Raw genomic sequence first — 14,827 nt, 5'->3', positions numbered from 1 at the left:
TTTTTTTGTGCAAGCACTGCCAGAGCCCTACAGAAATGACCTCCAGCAGGTCACTGGTGTGAATGTCCTGACCAAACAATCACAAACAGACTTCATGAGGGTGGCCTGAGAGCCTGACGTCCTCTAGTGGGCCTTGTGCTCACTGCCCAGCACTGTGGTGGCATTTGCCATAGAATATCAGAATTGGCAGGTCCACCACTGGCTCCCTGTCCTTTTCACAGTTGAGAGCAAGTTCACCCTGAGCACATGTGACAGACGTGAAAGGGTCTGAAGAAGCAGTGGAGAACTTTATGTTGCCTGTAACGTCGTTCAGCATAACCAGTCTGGTGGTGGGTCAGGCATATCCATGGAGAGATTCACAGGCTTTTACAGGCTAGGCAACAGCACCCTGACTGCCATTAGGAATCGGGATGAAATCCTTGGACTCGTTATCAGACCCTATGCTGGTGCAGTGGGTCCTGAGTTCCTCCTGGTGCACAACAATGCCAAACCTCATGCAGCGACAGTATGCAGGCAGTTCCTGGAGGATGAAGGAACTGATACCATTGACTGACCCCCACACTCGCCTGACCTAAATCGAATAGAACAACTACACCTTGGCATTGTCAGGCATGCATACAAGCACGTGGGGGACCATACAAACTACTGAGTACCATTCTGAGTTGCTGCAATGAAGTTTTGTCAAAATGGACTAGCCTGCCACATCACTTTTTCACTTTGATTTTTGGGTGTCTTTGAATTCAGCCCTCTGTAGGTTGATAACTTTTATTTCTATCAAACAATGTGGAATCCTTTCATTCCTGACACATTACCCAGTTCACATCACCATGATTTTTTTTCCCCATTGAGATATGATGTGTCCCTTTAATTTCTCAGACTATATATATATATATATATATATATATATATATACACACATATGTGTGTGTGTGTGTGTGTGTTGTTTATTGATATCACTCATAGGATCCATTTTTTTCACTGTGGCCAAATTCTTGTAAATTGAGCTTCACTGTCATCAGATTACATTTGTGGGAATTTTGTTCAGCACATGTGTTCGAACACATCAGAGTTAAATGTCACACTTACAGTAAAAGGTCTAAAGCATCTCTATAAACTCAGTGATTCAACCTACTTCATTTCCCCTGGAGGAAGAACCTTTTCCATGCTGGTTACCTGCAAGCGACACCTGAAAGTTTGAAAAGGAACAGAGTGAAATAGATGAGAATGCTTTCCTTTCTAAAAAAAAATATCCCCAAATCAAAAGGAAATCCTCTCTGTTAAATAAACAATAAAAAAAGAACACAAAAAGTTTGCCATTGGTTTAAAGCACCACATCAGTGCAGAGAGCCACTTTTAGAACAATGGAAATCCAACACGATTATTAAACAGTTTTCTACCAAACACGTGGAGGCATGCGTGTTGAACTACAGGAACTCAGGGTGCAGCTCCCCTTGCAGACTGATGCATTACTTTTCATCCATCCATCTAATTATTCCCTTAGAAACCTGAAATTTGAAGATACAAAAGACCATCCCTATCTGTCACTGAGCGGCATTGATCTTATTGAGAGAAAATGTGGGTGTAGAGGAAACCCAATATAACTCATGCCATTAAATTCCACACAGCATTATTCACATACAGAATTGACAGATTTCTGTGAGACATTTCTTTTAATCTTCAACTGTTGTTGAAGAAAAAGGGGGGAAAAAATCCCACACTCCAGGCATCTCTCCTTTCTCCATATTTGCAGTGAGGTTAACAAAAAAGGCGACTGAAGTAGGGAGAAAAAACACAGCCCCACCTAACTTGTTGATTATTAACAATGGGGATGGGAAGAAGACAGATGTGTTTCCTATGTATCAGCGCTGTTTGAATTGTCAGTCTGAAATCACTGCTGAAGCTCTTATCAAAGCAAAGTAAGCTGATCAGTTCCAGTTGCGCTCGCTGTCCATGCAAGTCAATCCGCAGCACCATTTTTTTGTCAATAAATTCTCTTAATATTCCCAATTAGAGGCTCTGTGCATGTCATGAGACGTGTGGGTTTCGTGCATATGTATAATAAAACCAAGCAAGACTGTGCGGATATTATTGAGTGTGTGTGTGTGTGTGTCAGTGAATCCAGTACACACTGGCTGCCTCTTGCATATACACTTAAACCTTCTTACAGAGCCTCGACAGATCATCATGCAAATTCTGAGCAAAATACGAACAATAAATGATTCAGTTTTGCTGCAACTTAAGAATGACATCCTAAACAGTGGTGGATGGTATAAAGAAAAATGGAAAAATTATGAGCAAAACGTGGCATAGAAGAATCCAAGTCCAGGCATTTAAGGTAGGTTTGGACAACTAAATTGTTTTAGGTTATATTTCATTAAGAATTTAATCAGGAAAGTTCCACCACTGAGCAGCATGGTAGTGTGGTGGTTAACATTGTTACCTCACAGCAAAACAGCCAGGGTTCAAATCCACTGGTTAGCAGAGGCCATTCTGTGTGACGTTTGTATGTTCTCCTGGTGTCAGGGTTGGTCCTCTTTGGGTACAGTCCAAAGCCATGCAAGCTAGGTCAATTGATGAATCTAAATTAGCCATATATGTGAATGGATATCTGCCTCTCTGTGTTAACCCTGCAATTACACTGATGATTGGTCCAGGGTGTAACCTGCCTTTTGTCCTATGACAGCTGGGATAAGCACCAGCCTAGACATGACCCTGAATTGGATAAGTGGATGAAAATTACACAAATAAGGTGGGCCTTGTAGTTTTTGAGCACATAACATAATGATTGAGTATAATGGAGCTTCTTTCAACGAAACGCATAGAAATCTTTGATGGTCTAAAGATAAAGGAGCAGTTCACACCAAAATAAACTGCAGTGCTATTTTATCCACCAAAATTCTTCTGGTGTGAGTTGCACAGTTGGATACCTGGTGTGGACATGTCTGTTTTCCCTAAAATATAATCAGCTCAAGACGAAACTAGTAAACACACCTTCAGTTGAAATAGGAAGTTTGTCGCGCCCTAGAAACTGCTCCTTTATGTGTAAATAGCATGATTCACTGCAACGAAAATGAATGGAAATAAGTGCAAGATGGCGATTTGGAGTTTCTCCGTTGAATCTCGCGGTATTTGACAGTTTTCCCTTCACTCTTTGACACTCGCCCCTCCCCTGCGCACCGGGAATGCTGGGTTGTTTACATTACAGTCACACGGGCCAGGAGTGCGGTGATGAGGGGGGCCTAGCAAAGCAGTCTGTCCGAAAACACGTACACATCTCGCCTGCTTGTACAGCACAGGCGGCACAACTTTTCAGCTCAGCTAAGCCAGAGTGCCACGCAAGGAAGAGAGAGGCCCGACGAGTCAACTTCTCGTAGCGACCTTGGAAAGAGAAGGAAAGTCAAAACAAAGACAACCGCCATAACCATCAGGAAAAAAACTCTCAGCGTGAAGAAAGAATAGCTTAGCAACAGACTCCCACTTCCTGGTAAGAACTGACACAGCGTTAGCTGACAGTGAACTTTTTGAAACAGAACTACTACTAATGAACCCCTTGTACGCTGTTGGCTCCTCTACTTTAACTTGTTTGGGAAGTGACAGATTTAAATAAAAGTTTGTAGTAGTCACCATTACCTTTCAGACACAAGTTTGGCCCTCATTGAAAGTTTTACAAAGTTCGCTAGCTAGCCTAGCTTGTTAGCTTCCTAGCATATCGCTTTACGGACTTTAACTTTAAATTCAACTGTCGAGCCTGTCAGTGAAATCGTTCTAATGTGCGAAAAACAGCTTTCTGTTAAAGTAGCTTTCTGTGACGCCATGCGGCTAAGCCTGCGGGGCAAACGTGACAGTGGACACTTGTTGCTACAGTGTAACAATCATGTTACACGTACTGCGTGATATCTTACACAAAGCAGATTTCAAAAGGTAATAAAGTCACTCCTAAACCACAGACACCCTCAGTGATACTGACGAACATGTCTGTCTTTACATTGTTTTCTTACATCCTGGATAGTTTATGGCTAGTTTATGATGTGGAGGTATTTTTATGTGAATGTTTTAAATTCATTTGCGTAAAATGTGTCAAACGTAATGTGTAAAATCTCTCTTAACATGGCTTATTATACTTTGTCGTACCTGTGAATAAGAACATTTGCAGAGAAATCCAGTTTAGAGTTGAATAGTATATCGTTCTGCCATGAACATGATTGCAACAGGGCCAAAGTAGGAGTTGCATATTCAGTGAACTTATTAAGTGGATGCCTTTTGTGAACCTCTGCGTGGCATCCACGGTCTGTAGATAAACACACAGTAGTTTCATTACATATATCCAAACTGTATTTTCCTGTGGCTGGCATTGTTTCTGTGTATTGAGATGAAAATTTAAAACAGCCAAAGTTTAAAGAGAGAAATTGTGACAGAAACAAATGAAGGAAAAACAAATAGTTTTGACTTTTGGACTGCTCATCTGACAAAACAGCACATTTAATGACACTAATTAAATTACTGTGTTCTGATGTGTTAAATTCTAAATTGATTTATCTGACAAGTACTGTCAGAATAATTTATTTTTTTTTTAAATATGATCTAATCATAACTTCAGTGAAATGTCAAAATTTAACAGCAAATGTTGAAATCCTTAATCTATGTGAGTTAATTTGTTTTTTTTTTTTTAAAAAACTCCTCATATATGTGGGACTGTGTTATTAAAGTAAAGCCAAAGTAGCTGCCAGACAAATTGTAAATATGTTATTGTTTGGAGGTTCAAAAAACAAAGCCACCTCTGCATTATTTTTTTAAATCTAGGAAAACATTTAAAGACGTATTAAAAAACATGCGTTTCCTAACCTTTAAGTAATTTTTAGAAAAGGCATACGTGCTTCCAGCTGTCTTTTATTTACTCTAGTAAACACAATAAAAACTTATTTAGAAGAGAGCTCCTAGTCATTACCTAGAATAATTTATTCAAATGAAAAATAAATCGAGAAGTCAAGGCTTTCTTGTTTTACTTCCTTTGTTGTGAGTCAGAATAGTTATTGCAAAACCTTTACATACTGATGGCATCCGCAGTTGTGTTGGAACTTGAGCAAATTCTTTTGTAATTTCTCAATTTTTATATTTAATATTTAATTTGCTTTTTAAAAATACTCATTATAATAATAATAATAATAATGCTACAAGTAAAAAAAACAAAAAACAAGTGGGAAAAAATAAGGAGTAAATACAACCCAAAGGCGCAACAAACAAGACAAATACCACCCAGACTTATCTGCACAGGTATGTGGGCGGTTTCATCTCCGCTAAGCCTAATCATTTTGGGGTCAGATGTAGGTTGAAAGCAGTATCCCGTGCCATGTTGCTGTCGCTGCCTATCACAGCCAAATATTTCAGGCGTCGTACTATCACATTTGGCTACACTGCAGAGAGATGATTCAAACCAGAGTTAGTGGGAGCTGACATACCTTGTTGACCCAATTATTACTCACTTCTCTGTTGCCACATCCGATTATCGTCAGACAATAGGCTTGAGTCTGCCAGCGTCATCAGGTGATTGAGATGAACACAGGCTGGCTCTGTGAAGTTGACTATCAAGGAATGTGTCATGAACCGGATGATCAGAAAATGGCTGCCAAATGTTTGCATCAGTCTCTGTGATGAGGGATTTCTGCCAGGAACATCCCACTTTGAATTTCAGCTGATGAGAGGTGGATTACTTTTGACAGGCTTTGGCAAAACTCAGCTGTTTAGTCCTGTTTTATTATTTGGGTGTAGTAAGAGTATTATGTTGTGTTTAGTCTGACTGAATGATAACTTGTGAAATCAGAAGCTGAAAATTCTGCATATTATAAATTATTTAAGCCAGTTATTGGAATAGACACTGATAATGCCGTTACTTAAAGAAATAAAGTTGGTCTTTTAAAAGGACAGACATAGATGGTTGCAAGGCTTTGCCATGTCTTTGATAGGGCCTGGGGTCAGATACATATGGCCACCCATACATTCTCTGATAGTCGCAGGACATTCAGAGCAAGACCTGAAATGCCATTCATTGGTGTGGGGAGATCTGCCGCACATACAGCGGTGATTTAGCGCAGTGGAATTTACCAAATCGCTCAATCTTGTGAGAGTTTCCTGTTTTAGCCCTGAAGCTGCCCCCCCACCCCCCACCCTGGATTAAAGATCAGATGAGACATTTGTCATCTGACCACTTTTAACAGTCATCTTGCCTTTGGGTTTTCACAGAGAACAGAAAACTGTTGGCTCTTTTCTTTTCTTTCGCAGAGCATATTTGAAGGAAGATGCTTCCTGAGGCCATTTTGAGCTACATTAAACACTGTCTTTTGCATGATGTCAAAGACCTTGGCCAAGCACTGTGGAGAAAAAAAATGCTGGCAAAAGTAGCAGATCACTGTATAGGCGACTCTGTTGTTCAGGTTTTGAGATTATTTGTATATTATGAAATGAAAAAAAGTTAAAAATATAGAAAGATGAATACACAAGGTTAATACTTTTCTTTTTTTTTAAGAGGGTTTCTGATACGAGTCTTTCATTTCCAGCCTCAGTTTGCTTAGAGTTTAAAATAGGATCTTTGGCAATGAGAGTGGGATGTGTAAGCAAGCTTCACACTCCTTTTAAACAAGCAACTTGTCAATATTTTTCATATCCATCTCCCCTCTTTCTTATCAAGGGTCACTGATGTTTCATGTATTCAAATATCCTTGGTGGATGCCTCCCAGCTCCTTGTGTCACGTGAAAGTTCTCAATTTCACAGTGGCATTGATACCTTTTCTCATTGGGTTCTGTAGTGCTCTGGGGGAAACCTACTACAAAGATATGCAAACACAAAAATTACTGACCTAGGACCTCATTCAAAGTTTATGAAATGCTTTCGGTGCCCCTGGATCAGTTAATGCTAGGACCACAGAGTATCATTGTTTTTTTTTTTTTTTCCACAGCTAAGAATGTTGGAGAAAAAGGGTTTTATTCATGTCTTTGCTGTTTTTTTTTCTTTCTTTTAAACAACCTTGGTCTTATCTCTGGCTCTGAAATCCCATATGAAACAAGTGTTTTTATATAATAGCTTTTATGGTCCTATTAAAGTAATTGAACAACTAAAAGACGTGATTATATAAAACGAATATATAAATATATCACTGGCTGCCGTTTTCCGGTGCACATTGGGAAGGTTACACAGTACCTACTTTAAAATAATAGTTAATCCACACAGTAAAGTAGATGGAACTTTAAACAAAACTCAGATGGATACAGAATAATTTAATGTATTAATAGAAGAACAGCAAAGTTAGCAGTTTTGATTTTGAAATTGCTTTTTAATAAAGCTGCTGAAAGAGATAGCTGGGGCTTAACTCTAAAGGTACACGCTATTGTTTTCATTTTGCACAGTTTCAACAATTAAGTGAGCTGTGTCGTATCAGTATTTCACAGCAACTGCCTTTGTAAAACTGTTTAGTTGGTATATTTGTAGACTGCTTATGCACAGTTTATTATGCACGCGCGCACACACACACACACACACGTTTTACATTATTCAGTATATACACAATACAGAAAACACAAGATAGAAATAGTGTCTTTACATAGCTTGTCTACTCAATTGTTTTACCCCCCCAAAAAAAGTAAGCATAGGCCTGTAAAATCCACTGTTGATCAGGGTCTAGCCTGTAGGTTATTGCATTTTAAGAGCTAAGTCGATGTATGTATGTTGTGATCTAAACTAAACTACCAAAGCCATACTGTGGCATATTGTGAACTGTGCTGGAAAGATGGCTCTCAAGCAGCATCTTCTGATTTTTATTGGTGATCACTCTACAGTCGTCCCCTCTCCCTCTCTATCGCTTTTGATTATCCACACGCAAAACTACAAATCCCTCAGGATACAAATTCACTTTCACAGAATAATTACAAGATGCTATATGCCACAGTAAACAGCACATCAGTGACAGTGACAGTATGCATTTGTCATGAGATGAGACAAAAGCAGAATGAATTTGCACTTATGAACAGAAAGAGAAGAAGATTTTTTTTGTGTGTTGCATGCTGAGTGTGCTATGGGCATTTGTTCCAACCTCACCGCAAATAAGCCTTAATGTTTCACACGGGATTTGGTGCCGAAGAGAGGAAATTTGTATTAGAACATTTTGTTTTGACAGATTTTCTGTTTTATCCTACCTCTTTTTTTTGTGTGTGTGAAAATCTAGGGACATTTTAGTCTTTCTTCTTCTTTAACATTTTTTTCTAGTGACGTCACAGATAAAACTGCAGGATTAAATTCAGGGCAGATTTAAAAAAAAAATTTATTGTTGTAATCACCCATAAAGTAGATATGCTTGTATCTGAGTGCAGTGGCTATCCAAAGCTTATGTACTTTGTTCACTGCTGCAAAAGAAAGGAAGTAAAGGCCCCATTCAAATACTAACACTACCCCATTACCATGATATCTTCAGAGAAGGAAATTGCTGTGACTCATCACACTCTGGGTTCACAAGCAGCTTCTAATGCAAAGTGTTTCTAATAAGTGGAGTTGTATGCTAAGTTCTGTAGGACAGTAAACAGTTTTATTATTTACAACTTGAACTGGCTTAATGTTTAATGTCAGCTTACTTTATCATGTTTAGATCTCTATATTGAACATATAGATATGGAATGGTTAGTTATGGGTAAATGACACACAAATCACTTAGCTCATAGCTTAAAAAAAAAAAATCCATCCGTGTTTCACATCTATGCTTCATTTGCATGTGGAAGACCCTACCCCCACCCCCGTTTGTACCCTGACTCACAGCAGTCTTCCACAGTCTCCCTGGTCTCTTGGTTAGGCTTGGGGCTTGAGGTTGTGGTCAGTGCCTGAGGGCATGAAGAAGGAAGAGGAGTCAGTGAAAAGGTCCCCTTAACTCCTGCTGCCAAAGCTGCCCTCAAGCCTCTTTGTCTCATCCTCTTTCCACTTCCGTGTCACCAATTTCTTCTATTCGTCCCATATTATGGTTTCTCATTTCAGACCGTTCTGTCTTGTTATTCACCAGCCTTCCCCTTCCTTATGTAGATTCCCATGTCTTCCTTCCTCTGTCTGACCTTGGTCTCTGTGACTCCTAAACCTCTTTCAGACTTCTATTAATCTTCAAGTTGCTGGTATCTGAGCTTGTTGGTTTCATGTCTTTTCATTTTTATAGTATTTACAATCAGCCACCTTTCAGTTATTTTACTAATGGCAGTTCAGTACGTTTATTATTTATTCATTTATCACATGATTTCCAGGAATTCCCATAGTCACCTAGTTACAGTGAGGAATGCAGCCTAGGTTAATGCTGGTATTGGGTTGGTTAAAAAAAAAATCAAGGTATATGATACAGATATATTAGCTTTGGGTATATGTTTCGGAAACAGAAAAAGTTTGATTGGTGCACTCCTAGTAGGTATGGCAAAACTAGGTGTTTCAGTTTAGTTTTTTCAGTTAGCACATTTATTCACTGAAATAAAAATAAAAACTAGATTTTTGAAAAAACATCTAACATCATCTTTTGTCCTTATAAAATTAACTAAAATAAAATAAAGAATAGAAGAAATTTTTTTTTGTTTTAATCTTTAACTTACTTAAAACTGACAACAAAACCAGCGCGATTAGGCTTTGTGCCCATGTTTACTGAAACTTAGTATGTCTACATGATGATGAGTTAACTGCCTTAATAAAATGTTGTTTGTACTGTACTGTAGCTTCTTAAATCTTCTTAAATCTTGTCCCTGATAATAACCACCCATATTATGATACCTAAAAAGATCAAAACTAATACATAAACAAAGGAAATGCCTTGAAAATAAACATCGAACAATAAAAACTCAACAGAAATGAGCAAAACCACTCTGGACACTAATTGAAACTAAATTGAATTAAAAAAAAAAAACTCAATGGGAAATGAAAAACTATAATACTTGTGGTGGTTAGCACTGCTGCTTTAGAGCAAGAAGGTCCTGGGTTTGAATCTGCTGGCTGGCTGGGGCCTTTCTGTGTGGAGTTTGCATTTTCTTCCAGTGCATGTATGGGTTCTCTCCAGGTGATTCCTCCCACAGTCCAAAGACATGCTTGTTAGGTTAACTGATGATTATAAATTGGCTGTGTGAGCAGTTGTCTGCCTCTTTGTGTTGGCCTTGTGATGGACTAGTGGTGACTGGTGTACGCTGCCTCTCACCCTATGTCAGCAGGGATAGATGCCACATCCCAACCCTAAATTAGAGAAGCAGTTAAGAAAATTGATAAATGGATAATTAATGATGTTTCTGCTATTGTGTTGAATATGTAAATGCATACAGCACTTTAGAGAAGCATGTGGATGGATCTTGCTGCCGTCTGATGCTGCAGTCATGTGAAAACTGTAAAACTGTAGTTTTTAAATGTTTCATTGTGTAAAATTTAAATGTGATGTGAAATTGCAGAGCAGAGTAAATAAGGGAAACCTCAATGTACATGGAAGGTGTTTGGAGAGGTGTGTGTATGGCTTCAGTAACTAATGGCATGTCAGAGGTATCTGCTGTACTGTTGGTGATGTTTATGAAACGGTGTTGGTGTTAAAATGTGCAAATAACCTGTTCAGACTTTTTCCTTTGTCCTTTTTATTATGTATATATAAACATATTTTTCATAAAGAAGCAGCTTTGTGGCTTCTGTGAGATTAGTCTGAGCAGAGTGAGACCATGAGACAAAGGCGGGAAGTGAGTTTCTTGTGCCAAAAAATTTTTTTTTTTCCTGTTTTCAAAGGATTTTTATGGCATGCTTCAAAACAACTGTGTCCTTTAGTACACTGAGTAACTCAAGATACAGGAGAGACACAAGGGCATAATCTTTTGCATGCCTCTTTGTAATGGCATGCTGTCAGAGTGATAGATAAATGTTACCGGGTCTGACCTAATAAGATTGTGTTGCAGCGTTTACAGAAAATAGACTTGGGTACACATTTAGACATGAAGCCCACATGATCAGATGCAATCTGTTTAATAGAAAAGAGTGCATGTCTAAAAGTGGCTCCACACATAGAAACCCTGCTGGTAATGACAGTGAGAACTAAACATTTAAAAGCACGGTGGTTACATTTCACGAGGGTTGATGCTGACAGTGCAGGTTGGCACGAGTACAACAAGTATTATGGATGCCCCCCCCCCCCCCCCCCCCCCCCAAAAAAAAATAAAAAATAAATAAAAAATAAAAAAATAAATCCGATTCATGGGCGTGTCTGAATGAAGCCATGAGGAAAACATTTCTAAAAGTAACCTCTATCGGAATGTCATCACTTTAAAAGACTGATTAATCCGGCAATGTTACTGAAAAGGACTCAACTCTGTCTTCTCACTCTTTTTTTTTTTTTTTTTTTTGGCTCTCTTGGGAGTCCTTTCTACCTGGGGCCTCTCCTCAGCCTCCTCCTTCCTGCCCTGCCTGGCCCACAGTCTGGGAGGCTCATAGCCTGACTCCCTCAGAGCAGCAGGAAGCTGTAGCAGCAGGAGTTAGGCCTGCATGGCGCTGCCGGCTGGCTCTGTCAGAAGTCCTGCCAAGTCAAGGATGAGAGACCTTTGCCAGTGTGGTATTGGGGCATCAAATAAAATATTTTACAGATGTCTGATGGCAGACATCAGGAGACAGCAGAGGCTTACTCAGGCCTAGAGTATGGGGTCTTTCAAGTACAAAATATGTGTGTTAATGTATATTTGTGTAGTATTTATGATAAAGAATATGTGTTTACTTATAAATGGAGGAAAAAGACTGAGTAAAGTGGTCCCTCTAGGCTAAGGCTATCAGGAAGTGGGCATGTGGTAGGAGAAGGGAAATAATTTGATCTGGTTTTGGTTTGGATGCAAAAAAAGTGATTGATTTGGTTTGGTTGTGTTTGAAGAAAAGGAGAATCCGATGCTGTTGAACTGTGAGTGCCTGGCTGGGTTCCCAACCAGTTCTGGCTTGACAGTTTAACAGTGAATATTTAACATTGTGCCACACTGTGAGGCTTGGCTGTAAACAGCAGCCAGCAAGCAGCATAGCAGGAAAAGCTTGCGTGACGCTGGGCCTTGGTTGTGAAGCCCACCTTAAAACAACACACAAGCAGGAAGCTCATCTTGAAGTTCTGATTTTAGAAAAAGGCAGATGGCATGGGCTGGTGGTGTCAAACTGTAAAAAAAAAAAAAACACCAGGATACCCTGATGAAAGCAGCTCCCGCGTGCTTTGAACAGCAAGTCTGTCATGGTTGGTGTCTGCTGTGTGGCTCCAGGTCAAACTGTGATACGCAACTCCTGGAATTTGTGCTTTTTAAGTTTTTTTAATGTTCAAATCATCTGAGGGAGAAAAAAACAGGTGGGAAAAACAGGAAGTCTCATTAATATTAATATTCTAATGTGTGAAAGAAAGAGGCAGGAAAGACCTATCTGATTTAGCTGCTTTCAACCCCTGTTGGGGAGCTTCTCTTTTTCTCTCTTTCTGTCACTTTTTTTTCCCTCCTTGCTTCAGTCTTTCTATGCAAATATCGGTAACTGACATTTTCATTTTCTGAATATTGTCAACTCTGTTCTGATATAAATAAACTTGACTTGGATGCCTATATGATATGGGGTAAAATATCAAATATATTACATAGGAAAGCACCAAAGATTTTGCCACATCTCAGAGTCTGCTTTACATGTACACAGTTTATGGTTGTAGCTTGCTAATCAAGCTTGCTTGTATTAGCAGTCACAGTACCAATGTTGATGTCACAGAGGGCACACCCATCTTTTCTATACAGTCTATGTGCTCAACCTAGAAGGTCTGCTTTTGCAGAAAAGTGACCAGGGTGCTCATTTATACATCTGCACCTTCAGATGCAGTCATATTAATGGAAAAGAATACATGCTTGAAAGGAGCTCAAGTTAACCAAAATAGCAGGTGTACACTTTGTGTGCCAAAGACCTACAGCTTTGTGTCTGCAGGTGTGTTTGTGCAATTTGAGGAATGGAAACTTCAACACTCACAGTTAATTTGATAATAGTTTTAGTGTTTAAAGTATCAGAAATAAACTGGCTTTCCTCAGCCGTTCTGTAACATTTGTGCATGTAATCATTGGCCTGCGCAGGACTGCGATGATCTTCATCAAGTAATCAAAAAAGTATCTATTTTATTCTTGTAAAAAGTAAATGGAAGGACAGTTTTACTCCCATACAAAAAGTATATGCTACGTACATGTATCAACAACACATCCATGTAGATAAAATATTTATACACCATAAACAGTGGCTGGTTAGTTGTTAAATTATAATATCGCTTAAGAAAAGTCACTAAAGTCTTTCAGTTTTAGATCGGGGTATTAGGTGTGGGTGATGTAGGCACAAAAATATATCATGATATTTCAAGGAAATTTGTGATGATATGATGATATTGAATGGCATTTTCCATCCTTCTTTTCCACTGAGCTGCTGTCAAAGATGACAGACTCCTAATTTGAAGTGTGACTCTGTTGGCTCATGGTGCAAGCAGTAGCAGCAACAGCCCCATTACAGTGCAGCAGTAGTGATGCGACATAAGTCAAATGTAAGCATAAAAGTAGCTTAGGTTGTGCTTTCCCTGGAAATTTTAAATTAAAGTGCAACTGTTTAACACTTTAGTTTAACAATAACAAAAATAACCTTATAACTCTTCAGGACCCTGCACAATATTGTCACATAATACAATTGAAAAACATTTTCTACCTGTTGTTGTAACTTAGGTTAAGCTTTTTAACCAGCTGCTTAAAGCCCTGCCTTTCCACTATATCCTACATCAGTAATTTCCATCCACTGTTTGCTTTTCCTGTCATATGGAGTGCGACTAGCGAGTGCTCAAGTGATGCTTTTGAGTCCTTTGTTTATGTTTGGGTCACACATGGCGGGCTGCTAGCATTTCCTTCTCGCCTTCATAGCCTGGCTGCATTTGACGGCGTGTTTTGCTTGAAGTAGTTAACCAAGTTGTATGGATTCCCTTACAATTTTTATAACTCAAACAACAGCAGCAAAAGCTCATTTAATCCCACAGGAAACGTTGTTGGCAAATGGTGTATATAATAGGCATCCGTTTAGAGAAGTTTAAAATACAATTAAATGTCTTCATGTCTCTGAATTAATGTTGTGTGCAACAGTTATTAACTCTTCAGAGTTTATTTTATTAAGATGAGTTGAGGACTTTTTGATTCAGCTGTCATTCTGTTAAGCTCTACTTGGTTCTGATATCTAGAAATGAGGCTGATTTGTGGAGTTTTACAGATGTTAGGTAAATATAGGGCAGAGTCCAACCTCTGTGTGAGGGATGGTGGAACAGGTCTGACATCTCTCCTGAACTGAAAAGGGAAATCCCTGCAGGCACAGACTAGAGAGGAGGGATAAGGGAGGAGGGCGAGAATGGAGAGAGGTGCGACCCCTTAGGGGTAACGTTATTCTCTGATCGTCAGCTCCTTACACATACTCGCACACATACAGGGACGCTCTGTTGGTGTGTCGGGTAATGCACTCATGCAAAGAAGGATGAGTGCCTTAGGAATAAAAATAAATATTGAATTTTTGTATGTGTAGTTATGCTTTTGTGCATGTGTTGTGGTCACGTGCACATAGGTTTATGTATTTATATTAATTAAATTCCAAAACAAGGGGTTTTTGACTTAGCCTTGCTCTACTCACAGCATCATGAGAGAAATGGTGTTATCAGCCTCATTTTCACTTCATTGCATTGCTGCTCTAAAAATGGACAAAACATAGATCTCTTCCCTAAAATTCTTATATGTAATGGAGATGTTGTAAGAAGAGAAATGAAAGCGAACAGGTTTTATTTTGAGATGT

General features: G+C 39.0%; 1 protein-coding gene across 1 annotated transcript in view; it reads left to right on the top strand.

The window, feature by feature from the left end:
• Positions 1–3,183: 3,183 nt before the first annotated feature.
• The window catches only part of nek7 (NIMA-related kinase 7), a 66,802-nt gene continuing 55,158 nt past the window's right edge, over positions 3,184–14,827 (top strand). Inside the window, exon 1 of the mRNA XM_030727822.1 lies at positions 3,184–3,484. The gene's annotated coding sequence lies outside the window, so the exon portion shown is untranslated. The remainder of the gene's footprint in view (positions 3,485–14,827) is intronic.

Source organism: Archocentrus centrarchus, chromosome 4 (assembly GCF_007364275.1).
Source record: "Archocentrus centrarchus isolate MPI-CPG fArcCen1 chromosome 4, fArcCen1, whole genome shotgun sequence".
Lineage (NCBI taxonomy): Eukaryota > Metazoa > Chordata > Actinopteri > Cichliformes > Cichlidae > Archocentrus > Archocentrus centrarchus.
This window is presented reverse-complemented; position numbering and strand designations above follow the sequence as displayed.